This window comes from Castanea sativa, chromosome 11 (assembly GCF_040712315.1).
Source record: "Castanea sativa cultivar Marrone di Chiusa Pesio chromosome 11, ASM4071231v1".
NCBI lineage: Eukaryota > Viridiplantae > Streptophyta > Magnoliopsida > Fagales > Fagaceae > Castanea > Castanea sativa.
The window spans coordinates 56,239,050-56,255,346 of NC_134023.1; positions in this window are offsets into that span (position 1 = coordinate 56,239,050).

The window sequence follows — 16,297 nt, forward strand, 5'->3', positions numbered from 1 at the left end:
TGTGGTCCGAGGACTACACTTAACCAAGTTTCTGTTTGATTCTTAAGAATAGTAACTTCAAATGTTAATTTCCCTAAAGTAGGAGGTCCGAGGACCAGACATAACTAAGGTTCTGTTTAACAAATGACAAGATATCAATTTCCACAAGGTTTGTGGTCCGAGGACTACACTTAACCAAGTTTCTGTTTGATTCTTAAGAGTGGTAACTTCAAATGTTAATTTCCCCAAAGTAGGAGGTCCGAGAACCCGACATAACTAAAGTTCTGTTTAACAAATGACAAGATATCAATTTCCACCAGGTTTGTGGTCCGAGGACTACACTTAACCAAGTTTCTATTTGATTCTTAAGAGTGGTAACCGCAAACGCCAGAGGTACTTATAACTTTGAAATGTTAACTAACAAAAGCACATTTTATTAATAATAATACCTCCTAAGGTTATTTACATTCAATGGGCGTGGTACAATTCTTTCATCTAGGTCAGCTAGCCGATACGACCCTATGCCTGCTACTGAAACAATGCGATAGGGGCCTTCCCAGTTTGGTCCTAGCTTACCCCAAGCTGGGTTCTTAGAAGTGCCCACAACTTTTCTTAGTACAAGATCACCAGGCGCGAGCGGCCTTAGCTTCACGTGGGCATCATATCCCCGTTTTAGCTTCTGTTGGTAATAAGCCATTTGGACCATAGCTGCCTCGCGTCGTTCCTCAATTAAATCAAGACCTCTCTCCAGGAGTCCATCGTTATTCTCCGGGCTAAAAGAACCCGTCTTTAGGGTGGGAAAACCAGATTCCAGAGGTATCACCGCCTCGGCTCCATAAGTCATAGAGAATGGCGTTTCTCCCGTGGACCTGCGCGGTGTAGTCCGATACGTCCACAGGACATGTGGGAGTTCTTCTACCCATCTGCCTTTCGCATCGTCTAACCTTTTCTTTAGCCCACTGACTATGACCTTGTTCACGGCCTCGGCTTGCCCATTTCCCTGAGGATAAGCTGGGGTGGAGTATCTATTTATGATGCCCATATCACCGCAATACTTCCTAAAAGCCTTGCTGTCAAATTGAACGCCATTGTCTGATATAAGCGTATGTGGTATTCCGAACCTAGTGATGATGTTCTTCCAAATAAACTTCTTAAAGTCAATGTATCTGATATTTGATAAGGGCTCGGCCTCAACCCATTTAGTAAAATAGTCTGTCCCTACGAGAAGCCATCTTTTGTTTCCTGTAGCTCTCGAAAATGGCCCTACTATGTCTAATCCCCATTGTGTGAAAGGCCAAGGACTGGAGAGAGGATTAAGAACCCCTCCAGGTTGATGAATATTAGGGGCGAACCTCTGGCATTGATCACATTTTCTGGCATAGTCCTGAGCCTCCCTCTGCATATTAGGCCACCAATAACCCTGAGTTAGGGCTCTATGGGCTAAGGACCTTCCCCCAGTATGGCTTCCACAAATCCCTTCGTGCAATTCTTCCAAAAGCGTTTCCATTGATTCCGGGTGTACACACAACAAGTATGGTCCCGAGAAGGATCGTTTGTATAGTTTCTGGTCCTCGGACAACCAGAAACGTGGCGCTTTTCGACGTATCTTATCTACTTCAGACTTGTCTTCAGGAAGGATATCATTCCTAAGAAAAGATATGATTGGGTCAATCCAACTAGGTCCAGGCCTTATTAGATGGATGCGAGCCGCATTGACGGGGGTAAGAGTTGGCTTTACCAAATCCTGTACCAGGATAATCCTGGGCAAATCCTGAGCCGAAGACGTTGGCAATGTGGCCAAAGAGTCTGCATGGTTGTTTCCACACCTAGAGATGTGAGCTAAGACAAAGGAGTCAAATTCAGCTTGCTGACGCTTGACCTGGGCCAAATATTCCTGCATTCTTGGGTCTCTAGCCTCCATGGTCCCCGTGACTTGGCTGACCACTAACTGAGAGTCCGAGAACATCTGGATTTCCTTTCCACCCATTCTATGTACCATCTCCATGCCTACCAAGACTGCTTCATACTCGGCCTCATTATTAGTAGCCGAGAACGTTAATCTCAAAGATTTTTCGAAGACAATCCCCTCAGGGGATATTAGGACAAGTCCAACACCAGACCCTCTCTGATTAGCTACCCCATCCACATACACTTTCCAAGTCGGAGGTACTGCAGCTGTGATCATACCAACTGATTTTTCATCCATGTGGGCCTCTTTCAGGGTTTCTTCTAGCAATGGTTCGGTAAACTCTGCCACCAAGTCAGCGAGGACCTGGCCCTTCACCGAGGTGCGAGGCTTGTATTTAACATCAAAGGCTCCCAACATGGTTCCCCATTTTGCCACCCTGCCAGATTAATCGGCACTGCGTAACACTGCCTTAAGAGGCAATTGGGTCAGAACCACCACAGTGTGAGACTGGAAATAATGAGGAAGCTTGCGCGTGGCGTGAACTATGGCCAGAAGCGCTTTCTCCAAGAGCAGATAGTGCACCTCGGCCTCATTCAAAGACTTACTAACGAAGTAGACCGGTCTTTGCACCCCGCTTTCATTCCTTATAAGGACCAGGCTGACTGCGTGGACGGCCACTGCCAGATAAGCAAACAAGACCTCGTCCGCCTCGGGGCAAGACAAAATGGGTGGCCGAGAAAGATATTGCTTAAGCTGTTGGAAAGCTAACACGCAGTTCTCGGTCCATTGAAACCCTTTCCACTTATTCAACAATTGGAAGAAAGGAAGGCATCAGTCAGCTGACCGAGAGATAAACCTATTCAATGCAGCAATCATTCCGGTCAATTTTTGGATCTCTTTTGGGTTCCGAGGCGGCTGCAAATCTTAAATAGCCTTGACCTGCGCTGGGTTCACCTCTATGCCTCTGTGAGTAATCATGTATCCTAAAAACTTTCCGGACCCCACGCCAAAAGAGCACTTTGAGGCGTTAAGGCGCAGCTTGTACCTTCTTAGCACCTGAAAGGTGTCGGCCAGTGTGAAGGTATTGTTTTACTTTTCACCACCATATCATCCACATATACCTCAATGGTCTTCCCTAGTTGCTGTTCAAACATTCTGGTCATCATTCTTTGGTAGGTAGCCCCAGCATTCTTCAACCCAAATGGCATGACCTTATAGTGGTAGTTCCCTGTTGGAGTAATGAAAGCAGTCTTCTCTTGATCCTCCAATGCTAATGGAATCTGATGGTAACCCTGGAAGGCATCCAAAAAACTCATTCGAGGATGTCCGACAGTGGCATCCACCAGTTGATCAATACGCAGCATTGGGAATGAATCCTTGGGGCAGGCCTTGTTCAAATCTGTGAAGTCCACACATACTCTCCACGTTCCATTCTTCTTTTTAACCACAACCGTATGCGCCAACCATTCGGGGTAGAAAACTTCTTTAATAGCCCCAGCCCTCTTGAGTTTGAGCACCTCTTCCTTTACAGCCTCGGAATGTTCTTTGGAAGAACGCTGAGGTGGCTGCCTTCTCGGAACAATGGTAGGGTTGACATTCAAACGATGACAAATGAAGCTCGGATCTACGCCTGGAGCCTTATAAGGGTCCCACGCAAAAACATCAATATTGTCCTTCAGAAATTCCAACAACTCCATCTTCTCCTGGTGTGGCAAACGTATGCCGACTTGGAAGAACCTCTCTGGATCATCGGCTATCAAAAACTTCTCTAACTCCTCACAATGAGCCTCCTCTCCTGTCATCATTCCAGGTGCATCAGGAGCTGTTAACTGCTATAAGTCTTTGGTAATCAAAGCCGAAGACTCGGCTTCCGTCTGGTGCAGCACTGCAGCCGATATGCATTGCCTGGCCACCGATTGGCTGCTGAGGACCTCTTCAACGTATTCCCCCGAGGGGAACTTAACCTTAACATGCAAGGTAGAGGAGACAGCTCCCAGAGTGTGCAGCAATGGCCTGGCGAGGATGGCTGTATATGGGGAGTACGCGTCGACCACAATGAAATCCACCTCAACCGTTTCTGAACCAGATTGAACGGGCAAACGAATCTGTCCCTTCGGCACAATGGCCCTTCCTTCGAAGCTTATGAGTGGCGAGTCATAAGGAGTAAGATCTTCCAGCTTCAACCTTAACCCCTTAAATAAATCAGGGTACATGATATCTGCACCGCTGCCCTGATCTATCATCACCCTCCTCACATCATAATTTCCTATCCTAAGAGTAACTACAAGAGCATCGTCATAGGGTTGGATAGTCCTCACCTTATCCTCCTCAGAAAATCCCAAGACGGGCAAATTTAGCTTCAACCTCTTCGGCCTGCAGCCTGACTCCTCGGCCTGAGGATGTGAAACTGCCATCACCCTGGTGGGACCCGAGCCGGTCCTGCCAGGTGCAGCAAAAATAACATTAATTGTTCCTAACGTCGGCCGAGATGAATTATTCCTCTGATTGTTTGAGCCAGATTGACTTCCCTGCCCGCTAGGTTGGCACAAGTGCTGCTTCAGTTTTCCTTCACTAACAAGCTGCTCCAAGTGGTTCCAAAGGGTCCGAAAATTCTCGGTAGTGTGGCCCACATCCTGATGGTACTGGCAGAAGAGGTTATGATTCCTCTTTGTGGGGTCTCCTGCCATCTTGCTAGGCCACCTGAAGAAGGGCTCCTTATGAATTTTCTCCAGCAACTGATGTACTGGTTCTCGGAACACAGTGTTCACGGCCTGAGGTGCTGCCGAGCCGGACTGCCCAACGTAATCTCTCCTCGGCTTGTTGTTGTGGTACCTGTCCGACCTGAAATCCCTTCTCTCCTGCGGGATAACCTTCTCCTTACCCTTTCCTTGCTGCTGGTCTTCCTCCACTCTCTTGTACTCGTCAATACGGTCCATGAGGCGACGTACGCTGCAGATGGGCTTTTTAGTCAAAGACTTTCTCAGGTCGTGATCAGTAGGAAGACCTACCTTAAAGGTATTGAGCGCCACCTCATCAAAGTCACCATCTATTTCATTAAACATCTCCCAGTAACGGTCGAAGTATGCTTTCAACGTCTCCCCTTCCCTCATGGTCATGGATAACAGCGAGTCCAATGGCTGAGGTACTCTGCTACACGTAATGAACCGCGAAGCGAATGCTCTAGTAAGCTCCCCAAACGAACCTATAGACCCCAATTTAAGGCCGTTGAACCACCTCATAGCAACAGGCCCCAAGCTAGAGGGGAAAACTTTACACATCAGGGTCTCGTTGTGAGAGTGCACCGCCATCCTCTGGTTAAAGTGACTCACGTGCTCCACCGGATCAGTCCGGCCATTGTAGATGGTAAAGGTGGGCTGGGTAAACCTCTTGGGAAGCCTCCCTTTCTCAATCCTCCGTGAAAATGGAGATTTGGAGAATTGGTGCAACGCCCGACTCATAGCATCATTTCCCAAGCCCCTAGAAGGGAGTTTCTTGTGTCTGCGAGCTGGCGGGTCGTCCTCCTCACAAGAGGACATTGCGCTGGGGGGTGAGCATGACCTCGAACTGTAACTACCTTCCCGAACCTCCAATGAAGAAGGATTAGATGAGGACGGTGAAGGCTTACGTCTGGCGCGGCGCAGTTTTCTTTTCAAATGATTAATCTCTTTCTGCATGGCTTTAGCACCATCCTCGTGGGTGGTGCTACCCCCGCCATGAGTATGGCTAGCCCTAGGGTATTCTGTATGGACACTTCCCTCACGATCCCTTTGACGCTCAAGACGCTCGAAAAGGTCCTCCGGTTGTGATCCTTGAGACTCTGCATGGTGTGAGCCTAGGCCTGCCATAGTATCCCAACTCCTTTTAGACTAGATTCCCACAGACGGCGCCAATTGTAAGTACACAATTGCACCTGGACCCAAAGAAGGTTATGGGCTCAGGCCCAATGAGCCTTAAACAATGAAATTTGTAGAGTGTGGGTTTGAAATCTAGATTAAAGGTACTGAGAACTTGATAACAGACTTTTATACGCATACACTTGTAAATAATGAATGATAATTGCAAATGGGTCTCCTCGGACTTGAGCCGAGGACTATTTCTTTACTATTTCTCTTTCTTCCTTAAAGATTACAATTCTTAATTTCTTTCTTCGTTCCAGCCCCCTCACCTCTTTGGCCTTCACCCCCCTTAAATACTTCCTTCCCTGATGCTTTTTGGACAGTGACTAGAAGTTTCAGCCCTACTGTTCAGGGGTCACTTCCCCATTATTGCGGCTAGGGAGGTAGGTGCAGAGTCTTTAATGCGGAGGTGGCAGCCTTAGCTCTTGATATTTTCTTTAAAACTGGTGCATCTAGAAGGTTCAGGGCCTCCCCCTTTTAACCAACAGTCTTTCCAGAATTCTGTCTTGACCTTTGTAGTGAATCTCCGAGTTCTCTTGGAATGGTCCGAGGAGGAACTCACCCTCGGCTGTATCCTCGGACCTTCGGCATATGGGCCGATTCATAGTACTAACAAATTCCTAACTTATGAACAGGTCGGCCCTCCTTGCTAGAGCCCAAAGGCCCACATGCCCACTTGGGTCCTTTTACCCCACACAATTATTATTATTATTATTATTATTATTATTATTATTATTATTATTATTATTATTATTATTATTATCTCTTTACTTCACTAATGTGATATTTTATGATAGGGTGCAAACTTATAGCCATGGATTATTTTTTTGAATGTAACCCAATTTTTTTCTTATATTTTTCTATTTTTTAGTCATATATATTTTGTTTTGTTTCAATAATTTCTAAGTAGTGAATTATTTGATTCTTTAATATTTTTTGGTCTTTCAGAAATTTTAATATTTGAATTTTTGAGTTATTGTTTGCAGTATTTAAAATTGTATGATAAATTTTTGTAAGCCATGGCTTCTTCATTAAATTGTAACACAAATTGAAGTCATACAATAGCAAATCATGTAATGGTTTAGAGTCTTAATCAATTTAAGATTTTATAAAATTATTTTAGTTTACCTCATAAATAGATAGGTTCCCGTGTATAGCATAGGTTAGCAACTAGTTATTATTATTATTATTATTATTATTTTAAATTGTTAGACATACTTACATGCTATATATATATGTTGCGACTCCAACAGCTCAAACCCACTCCCTCTCTCCCAAGTACTTGTGAATTATGATTTAGGAATGTACCAACTCACTTAACTCAGTGATAGCAGTTGGATATGTTATTGTTAATTGCCACTTTTCTCATGAAGTCCTTCAAGGTACTATGGTACTACTCTCTTTGGCACCTTCTTTCAAGTCACAAGAGCTCCTTCCACCTCAATATATATATGGTACAGATTCCATTTAATAAATTGAGTAATGTTAGGAATGTAATTTTTTTTTTTTACAGTACTTTTGGCAATTGTACATGCATGGTTTATACCAGTTAGAGAAATATCGTTTTAAACTTATTTATTTTAAACGGTAATTTTATCATAAATCAATAACAACGAACCATATATCATATGAAAAATATTGTGTTTGTATTTGTATTCTAATACCCTTTGTCTCACCCAAAAAAATAGCACAAAATAGAAAAAGAATAATTCCCAGTGTCGTTTTACTAGCTTGAGAATCATAAAACTTTTTTCAAAGATAGGCAATTCCCAAGTTCTGGAGTGAAAAAGCAAACCTCTCTGGTGAAGACTAAAAAGAGCTAGCTAGCTAGCATTCATAGAATATCTGACAGGAGTTTGTCCTAAGCACCCCTCAAAATCATGCACCATGGGAACCACAGACTCATAAAGAAGCATAGTTTGAGGTCTGGGACTTTTGTTGGAGGAATTGGTTCTGCTGAGATTTACTGCAAAACTCTGATCCATCTTTTTCTTTGTTCATGCATCCACTCCATACATGTTTTAAGTACGTACGTACTCCTTATGCTGAACTTAGGAGTTAGGACACAACACGCATGCAGTAGAGTAATAATGAGCTCTTTTTGATGAATGTAATAATGAGCTCTACTACTACGCAATAATGTCTGAATTTGGAATTCATTACTAGTGTCAGCTGAGCTTAGTTATGGACTTATGGTAGCTTTCGAATGTCATCATCCCATATGATCAACACCCCAGATCTTTCGAAAATTGTGCTCTTTGATAAGATATTGTTAAACTTTCAAGAATTAAAAGTTAAAACAAGAATTTGTGCAATGTCAAATATTTAACACCAAATACTTTTTTTTCTCTTGAAGCAAATCATATCATTATAAAATTTAAGATAAAAGAAAATGTGAGCAACCAAAATGAAAAAACCACAAAGTTTAAGAGGTCAAACACATATTTTAGTCAAAATTAAATATAAATTCACTCGTTTCATCAAGTCTCAGTTCTTTAAATTAAATCAATGTTTGTTATTAATTTCATAACTTAATTGAAGTCTTTTTTATTTTTTTGTCTTTGTATCTTTTTTCCCCTTGCAATAAAAAGGAGAGTGGAAATTGATGTGCATGAAATATATATAATAAAACATATTTAGCTTTACATTTATGTTATTTTGTAATTGATTATAAATTTTCTTTGTTTTATAGGTTATAAAGGCTTGACATGCTAATGAAAATTAGTGGATCACAAGGAAAAAAGAAGAAGCTATCCTCACGCACTTGACGTACCATGTGAAATTACAAAGTAGGCCAATTGTCAAGCCGAAGTGCTAATCCTTGAATAGATCCAGCCTAGGCATGAAGTAAAGAAAAGAAAAAAGAGAGGGAATTAGGTACAATAGCGTGGTGGGCTTTAGAATCTAATTACTTAACTGTATCTTTTTTGTGGGCCTCCTCATTGGAGCTAAACAGGAAAATAGAGACAGCTAGTAGAACAGAGAAGAAAGAGAGAGAAGGGGCAGCTTCATGTGCAGATTTCTGTGCCTTTCCTCTGTGACAACATAGTGACTATTTTCTTCTTTCTTTTATTTTATTTGCTTAGTTTAAATTTAATGTTTCGTGTTATTATTATTATTATTATTATTATGAGTTGTTAAATTTTTAATTAAGGTTGAGGATGAAACCTTGTTCAGGATTATCAGTATTTGTTTATGAGATTTAATTTTTCCCATAATACTGTTCTTTGATGATTTAAATGTTCTTGTTACATATTAATTGCCTAAGATATAATTCTAAATATGAGTCAATCATGTTTTTCTTATGATTTATAATTTATCTTAATCAATTAAATTTTTGGTTTATGATTGCTTAATTTTAAATTTTGATATCTCTTATGATTTGCTTGTTAACGGATACAATTGATTATTTGATTTTATATTTAGGAAGCAAATAAGAGCATGCTTTAGATTTTAATGAGAATATCTTTCATGATAACAACATTGAATTCTAGATTACCATGTAATAGTTTGGAAAAATTCATGATCATAATTATATGTTGATATCAATTAATAAGGCGGATTCGAAAACCTTTATTATTCTTTCTAGATTGTTTAATCTCTTTACTACTTTGATGATATCTTTGCTTCATTTAATTGTTCGTTAATTTTATTTAATTTCAAAATAATCAATTGTTATTAAACTAGATTATGATTTATTTAGTTAAGGTGTGGTTAATTTTCCTACTTTCACACAAGTCCTTATGAGTTCGATCTCACTCTTGTCAAACTATATTTCGGTATGATTCGTGCGCTTATAAGTATTTATAAATTCCACAACAAAAATCAAACTCAAATTCTTCTTTTATGGGAGAATTGGAGAATAACACTTAATCTCAATACTTTGGAACATTTTATCTTACTCAAAAGGACAATCAATTGATAATAAGAAGAAAACATAATTTCTAAATAGAATGTTTAAATATCATTGCACAAGATATGTATGAAGTATTATAGTATTACAACTTATAAAAATTCTAACAAACATAAGTTTGAATTTGTCTAAAACTTGAATGCTTTTAATAGGGGATTTGTTTATGAGCTTTAGCTGTCTTTCCAACTCCAATTCTTCTTCTTTGGATAAGATTAGGTTTCTATTCAACTAATAGTTGCTTATACACAAAACTACAATTAGGATCTGTCTTTCAAATTCCATTGCCTCACTAATTTGATGTAAGTATGTTGGATTATTGTACTTGGAGGCTATTTTATAGGAGTGATGTTGAGGTGAAGATAAGTATAAGTTGTCATTATGGAAAGCCAACCAAGTATGTCAGTATGTTTGTTGTTATTATTATCATTTTATTTATTTATATAACTTGATAGTTGGGAAAGGGAGGAATTTGAATCTGGACATCTCTATTGGAAACACTAAGAGGCTAATTATAAAGGAGTGATAATGAGGTGAAGATAAGCATAAGGTCTCATTATGGAAAATCAAACAAGTTTATTTATTTATTTATTATTATTGCTATTATTATTTTATTTATTTATATAACTTAATATTTGGGATATGGAGGGATTTGAATCATGGATGTCTCTATTGGAAACACTAAGAGGAAAAGAATGATTGATCCTTTCTTTTTGTAAGGTATTGTTATGGAAAGCCAACAAGGCTTTTGATACCAACAAAGCATGTTAAATAGTGTTAAATTGTTAATATTGATCAAATGGAAAAAAAGAAAAGAAAAGAAAGAGAAGATAGATTGATTTACTATTTGTAGCTATCTATAATGTCATCTTCTTTTATAACTTGATAGTTGGGGGAGGTAGAATTTGAAACATGGACATCTTTGTTGAAATGCCAAGAGGAAAAGATGGATTGATATTTTATATTATCTTCACCTTACCATCTCTATTGGAAACGCTAGCCCAAGTTTATTTATTTATTTATAAGTTCTTGTTATACTGTTAAGGAGAGCCAACAAGGCTCTTGGCACCAACTAAGCCTGATAAATAGCGTTAATATTGACTAGATGAAATGAGAAAGATGAATTGATTTATTATTTGTAGCTATCTACAATGCCATCATTGATTCCATAAATTTTTAATGTATATCAAACTAGTTGCATGCTTGTACCTAGGGGTGTTCACCAAACTACTTAAACTGCATAACTACACCCAAACCGACCAAAACTGCCAACAAAATAGAGTAACTGTACAAAATTGCACTGCACCGCACTACACCCATATATATTTTTATTTTATATTAAATATATATTAATAATTTAATACTATATGAAGTAAGTGGCTAGCCCAAAGTTATTGTGTTCTAGTTTTACATTAAAACAACTTTGTTTGGGTTAAATACAAAATCAAAAGTTCAAAACCTTATTTGCTTCTTCATCTCAAACTCTCACTTTTCTCCCCCGATACCCTCTCACTCTCAATTATAATTGTGTATGGTTTACTTATTGAATATATTTGTGTTCTTGTTGAAGTTCAGATCCATATATTATTCTTAATTCCTTTATCACAAAAGTATATTGTTTATACTAGTTACTAAAAGATACAATTTCTTGAAACTATTCAGACTGTTTGAATTATTGGCCTTCTTATTCACTATTAACATTTTTTTAGGGGCAAATTACAATTTACCCACATGTTGTTTGACCAAAATTTAAGTTGTCTATCTATGATTTGTAATTTAACACTTTACCCACTTGAGGTTAGCCCATTTAGAGTTTCATAATTCATATCTAATAAAAACAAGACTAAATATGTAATTTTGCTCAACTTTTACCTCTCTCTCCTCCAAAAACATAAAAAAACATAAATATACAAGATCAAATAAGATAAAAAAGAATCCAACGCAACACTTGCATCATAGGTAGGCAACTTAAATTTTGTTCAAATCTCAGGTGGATAAAATGTCAAATTTCAAATTACAGGTAGGCAACTTAAATTTCAGTCAAACCACAGGGTGGTAAATTGTAATTTACCCTTTTTTAACATTATTATTGTAGGGATACGATTTGGATCCTAAGCCCATAAAGCAACAGGATTAGGGCTCAAACAGCCCAACACAATGAATTTGTAGAGGGTGGGTTTGGAAACTAGGCTTCCATTGGTAGAGCAATACGCACAATGGATTAAAGGCCTTAGGAAAATAAAGGCAAACAAGCTTTATGTGAAGAAAATCTCCTCGGACTCTACCGAGGAGGGTAGTTCCAAAATCTATTTCTTCAAACTTGGTTACAATTTCTGTTCAATATTGCCACAATGTCCTCTTCCACCATTTTTCCGATCCCCTTTGCCTGGAGGATCCCATACATTATATAGCCCCTCTCCACTAATCTTGGCCCTCTATTTGTTGATCATGTAGGTCACTACTTGAGTGCTTGTCCCATCAAACACCTTCTCAAGTCTTCTATGAGTTGCAGCGATCAAGACAGTACTGTTTAGGGGTCTTCTCCACATAAATGCGGCTAAGGGGTTTGGTGGAATGCAATTAATGTGGTGGTAGCTTCTATCCTTGCAGACATGACAAGCTTGTCCCATCCCTGGAGTTCTTCCCTTATAGTGTGGCCTCCTTTGATGACGTACCATTGATATGGCCAGAGCTTGCCACCTTGGTCTCACTGTCCGAGAGGATGGTCTCCTCATAACTATACTGAACTCCTCAGTCATGGACATGATGTGTGGCATTGCTATCTTATTAAATTGTTGTTCCCCACAATTATCATGGATTTTTTTTGTATATGTTTGTGTTATTTTTAGTTTATTAACAATCCGTCATAGATTTTGTTTTGGTCTTGTATATATTTATGTTACTTTTTTTGTTACACATATTTTGCTTGTGTGTGTGTGTGTGTGTTTATATATAAACTTATTGTCATATTGTCATGGTTATCAATAGTAAACTAGTAATTAGTCATAACATCTTGAAAAATATACTAGTCTAAAACTGACCAAACCACACCGCACCACACATCTGACTTCAAAACTGAGGTACAGTGTAGTGACAGTTTTAGTCAAATGATACCGCAAAGTGCAGCACTTAAAATGGCTAAAATTGCACTGTAGACACCCTTACTTGTACCACTCACGGGACCTTGCCTGTTTGTACAATGGACTTTAATAAAATATCAATTTGATTATGAAATTATAATTATAATGATTTAGCATTCTAATAACAATGCAATAAAAATGTGTGTTAGTAATTGATCCTAAATGGTTTCAAAAAATATATGCAAAAATAGTAGGAACTTATATCATGTTAAATTAGTAATATTTGATCGAATGTAGGTTAATCTTGTTTCTTTAGTAATGACAAGTCAATTACCATTGCATGAACTAGTCCTGTTTGACATGAGTTTGTGTTACAATTTGAAGAGGCAATTGCTCGAGCATTAGGATGTATTGGAATCTTAGGTGAGTGGTCAGAAATGCATAGGTGTGTTGAATCATATTGAAATTGATTGGGCTTTATATTATACTCCTTGTACAAAAAATCATTTAATTTTTTTTTCTAGATAACGAATAGTAAGCAATATAAGAAACTATGCAAGTGTGCAATTGAGTTGATAAAATAAGGTTAAGGATCAAAATGTTCTATCCACAGTGGCAGCGGTTAGAATAGAAAATTGCATAATATTTCATTTCTTAATAATATAAAAAAAATCAAAACTCCCCCTATAAATCAATAAGTTTTGTTGCAATAAGTTTCACAGGTACTTTACTAACCTATCGCAATAAAAAGATTTGTTACAATAAGTTTCCAAGAGATACTTTATTGCAACAAAAATTACTATTGTAATAACCTATCACAACAAAACTTTTGTTGCAATAAATTATAGCAACAATCTTTTTATTGCAATAAAGTATTTTTGATAATAATATAACACTTTTATTGCAACAAAACTCTATTGCAACAAAATTTTTGTTGCAATAGTCTATTACCACAAACTTTATCGCAACAATGAGCCACGAAAAAATTTCGTTGCAATAGAGGTTTATTGTAGGAGTGGCAATTTTTATCCATATCCATGAACCCACCCATTACCCACCTTATTTGGATAAGTCTTAACCCAACCCATTTGAATATTTGGGTTAAATGGATAAAGACTCATTTGGTTATTTAATTAGATGGGTCCAAATGGATAAATCCACTTATACCCACTAAACCCATCTAAAAATTTAAATAAACCCACAAATACCCACAAAACCGTTCTATGTCAATGGTACTCTTCCTTCCGATCTCGGCACTCTCACCCAACTCACCACTCTTTCTCTCAATGGAAATTCTCTCTCTGGATCTCTCCCCTCCCTTGCCAACCTCACTTCTCTCCAAAAACTCTACCTTGACAACAAAAATTTCACCTCCACTCCTTCAGGTTTCTTCCAAGGACTCACAAGCTTACAGATCTTAACCTTGAGCCAAAACCTTAATCTTTTCACCTTGAACCATCCCCACCAAGTTGACTCAGGCCACTAGTTTAGTCAGTTTCTATGCTAGCAATGCAATTATTGTTGGGCCTTTACCAATTATCTTTGGTTCCTTATCGAGTCTTCAAGATCTCCAACTTTCTTACAACAATCTCAATGGTACTTTACCTATATCCTTTGCAGGATTTGGGATTCAAAACCTCGGGCTCAACCACCAACAAAATGGCTTGTTAGGTACCATTGACGTGTTGTCATCAATGACATCGCTTTGTCAAGTGTGGCTAATGAAGAACCAGTTCACTAGTCCCATCCCAGACTTGTCAAAATGTACAAGTTTTATTAAATTTGTGGGCTTTGTATTATACTCCTTGTACAATAAATCATTTTTTTTCTTCTGGATAACGAATAGTAAGCAATATAAGAAACTATGTAAGTGTGCAATTGAGCTGATAAAATAAGGTTAAGGATCAAAATGTTCTATCCACAGTGGCAGCGGTTAGAATAGAAAATTGCATAATATTTCATTTCTTAATAATATAAACAAAATCAAAAATTCCCCTATAAATCAATAAGTTTTGTTGCAATAAGTTTCACAGGTACTTTACTAACCTATCGCAATAAAAAGATTTGTTACAATAAGTTTCCAAGAGATACTTTATTGCAACAAAAATTATTGTTGTAGTAACCTATCACAACAAAACTTTTGTTGCAATAAATTATAGCAGCAATCTTTTTGTTGCAATAAATTATAGCAGCAATCTTTTTATTGCAATAAAGTATTTTTAATAATAATGTAACTCTTTTATCGCAACAAACTTATTGCAACAAAAATTTTGTTGCAATAGTCTATTGCCACAGACTTTATCGCAACAATGAGCAACTAAAAAATTTCATTGCAATAGAGGTTTATTGTAGGGGTGGCAATTTTTATCATATCCATGAACCCACCCATTACCCACCTTATTTGGATAAGTCTTAACCCAACCCATTTGAATATTTGGGTTAAATGGATAAAGACTCATTTGGTTATTTAATTAGATGGGTCTAAATGGATAAATCCACTAATACCCACTAAACCCATCTAAATTTAAATAAACCCACAAATACCCACTAAACCCTTCTATGTCAATGGTACTGTTCCTTCCGATCTCGGCACTCTCACCCAACTCACCACTCTTTCTCTCAATGGAAATTCTCTCTCTGGATCTCTCCCCTCCCTTGCCAACCTCACTTCTCTCCAAAAACTCTACCTTGACAACAAAATTTCACCTCCACTCCTTCATGTTTCTTCCAAGGACTCACAAGCTTACAGATCTTAACCTTGAGCCAAAACCTTATCTTGCACCTTGAACCATCCCCACCAAGTTGACTCAGGCCACTAGTTTAGTTAATTTCTATGCTAGCAACACAAACATTGTTGGGCCTTTACCAGATTTCTTTGGTTCCTTACCGAGTCTTCAGGATCTCCAACTTTCTTACAACAATCTCAATGATACTTTACCTATATCTTTTGTAGGATCCAGGATTCAGAACCTCGGGCTCAACCACCAACAAAATGGCTTGTTAGGTACCATTGACGTGTTGTCATCGATGACATCGCTGTGCCAAGTGTGGCTAATGAAGAACCAGTTCGCTGGTCCCATCCTAGACTTGTCAAAATGTACAAGTTTTATTAGATTTGTGGGCTTTATACTATACTCCTTGTACAATAAATCATTTTTTTTTTCTAGATAACGAATAGTAAGCAATATAAGAAACTATGTAAGTGTGCAATTGAGCTGATAAAATAAGGTTAAGGATCAAAATGTTCTATCCACAATGGCAGTGGTTAGAATAGAAAATTGCATAATATTTCATTTCTTAATAATATAAACAAAATCAAAAATCCCCCTATAAATCAATAAGTTTTGTTGCAATAAGTTTCACAAGTACTTTACTAACCTATCGCAATAAAAAGATTTGTTACAATAAGTTTCCAAGAGATACTTTATTGCAACAAAAATTACTGTTGTAGTAACCTATCACAACAAAACTATAGCAACAATCTTTTTATCGCAACAATCTTTTTATTGCAATAAAGTATTTT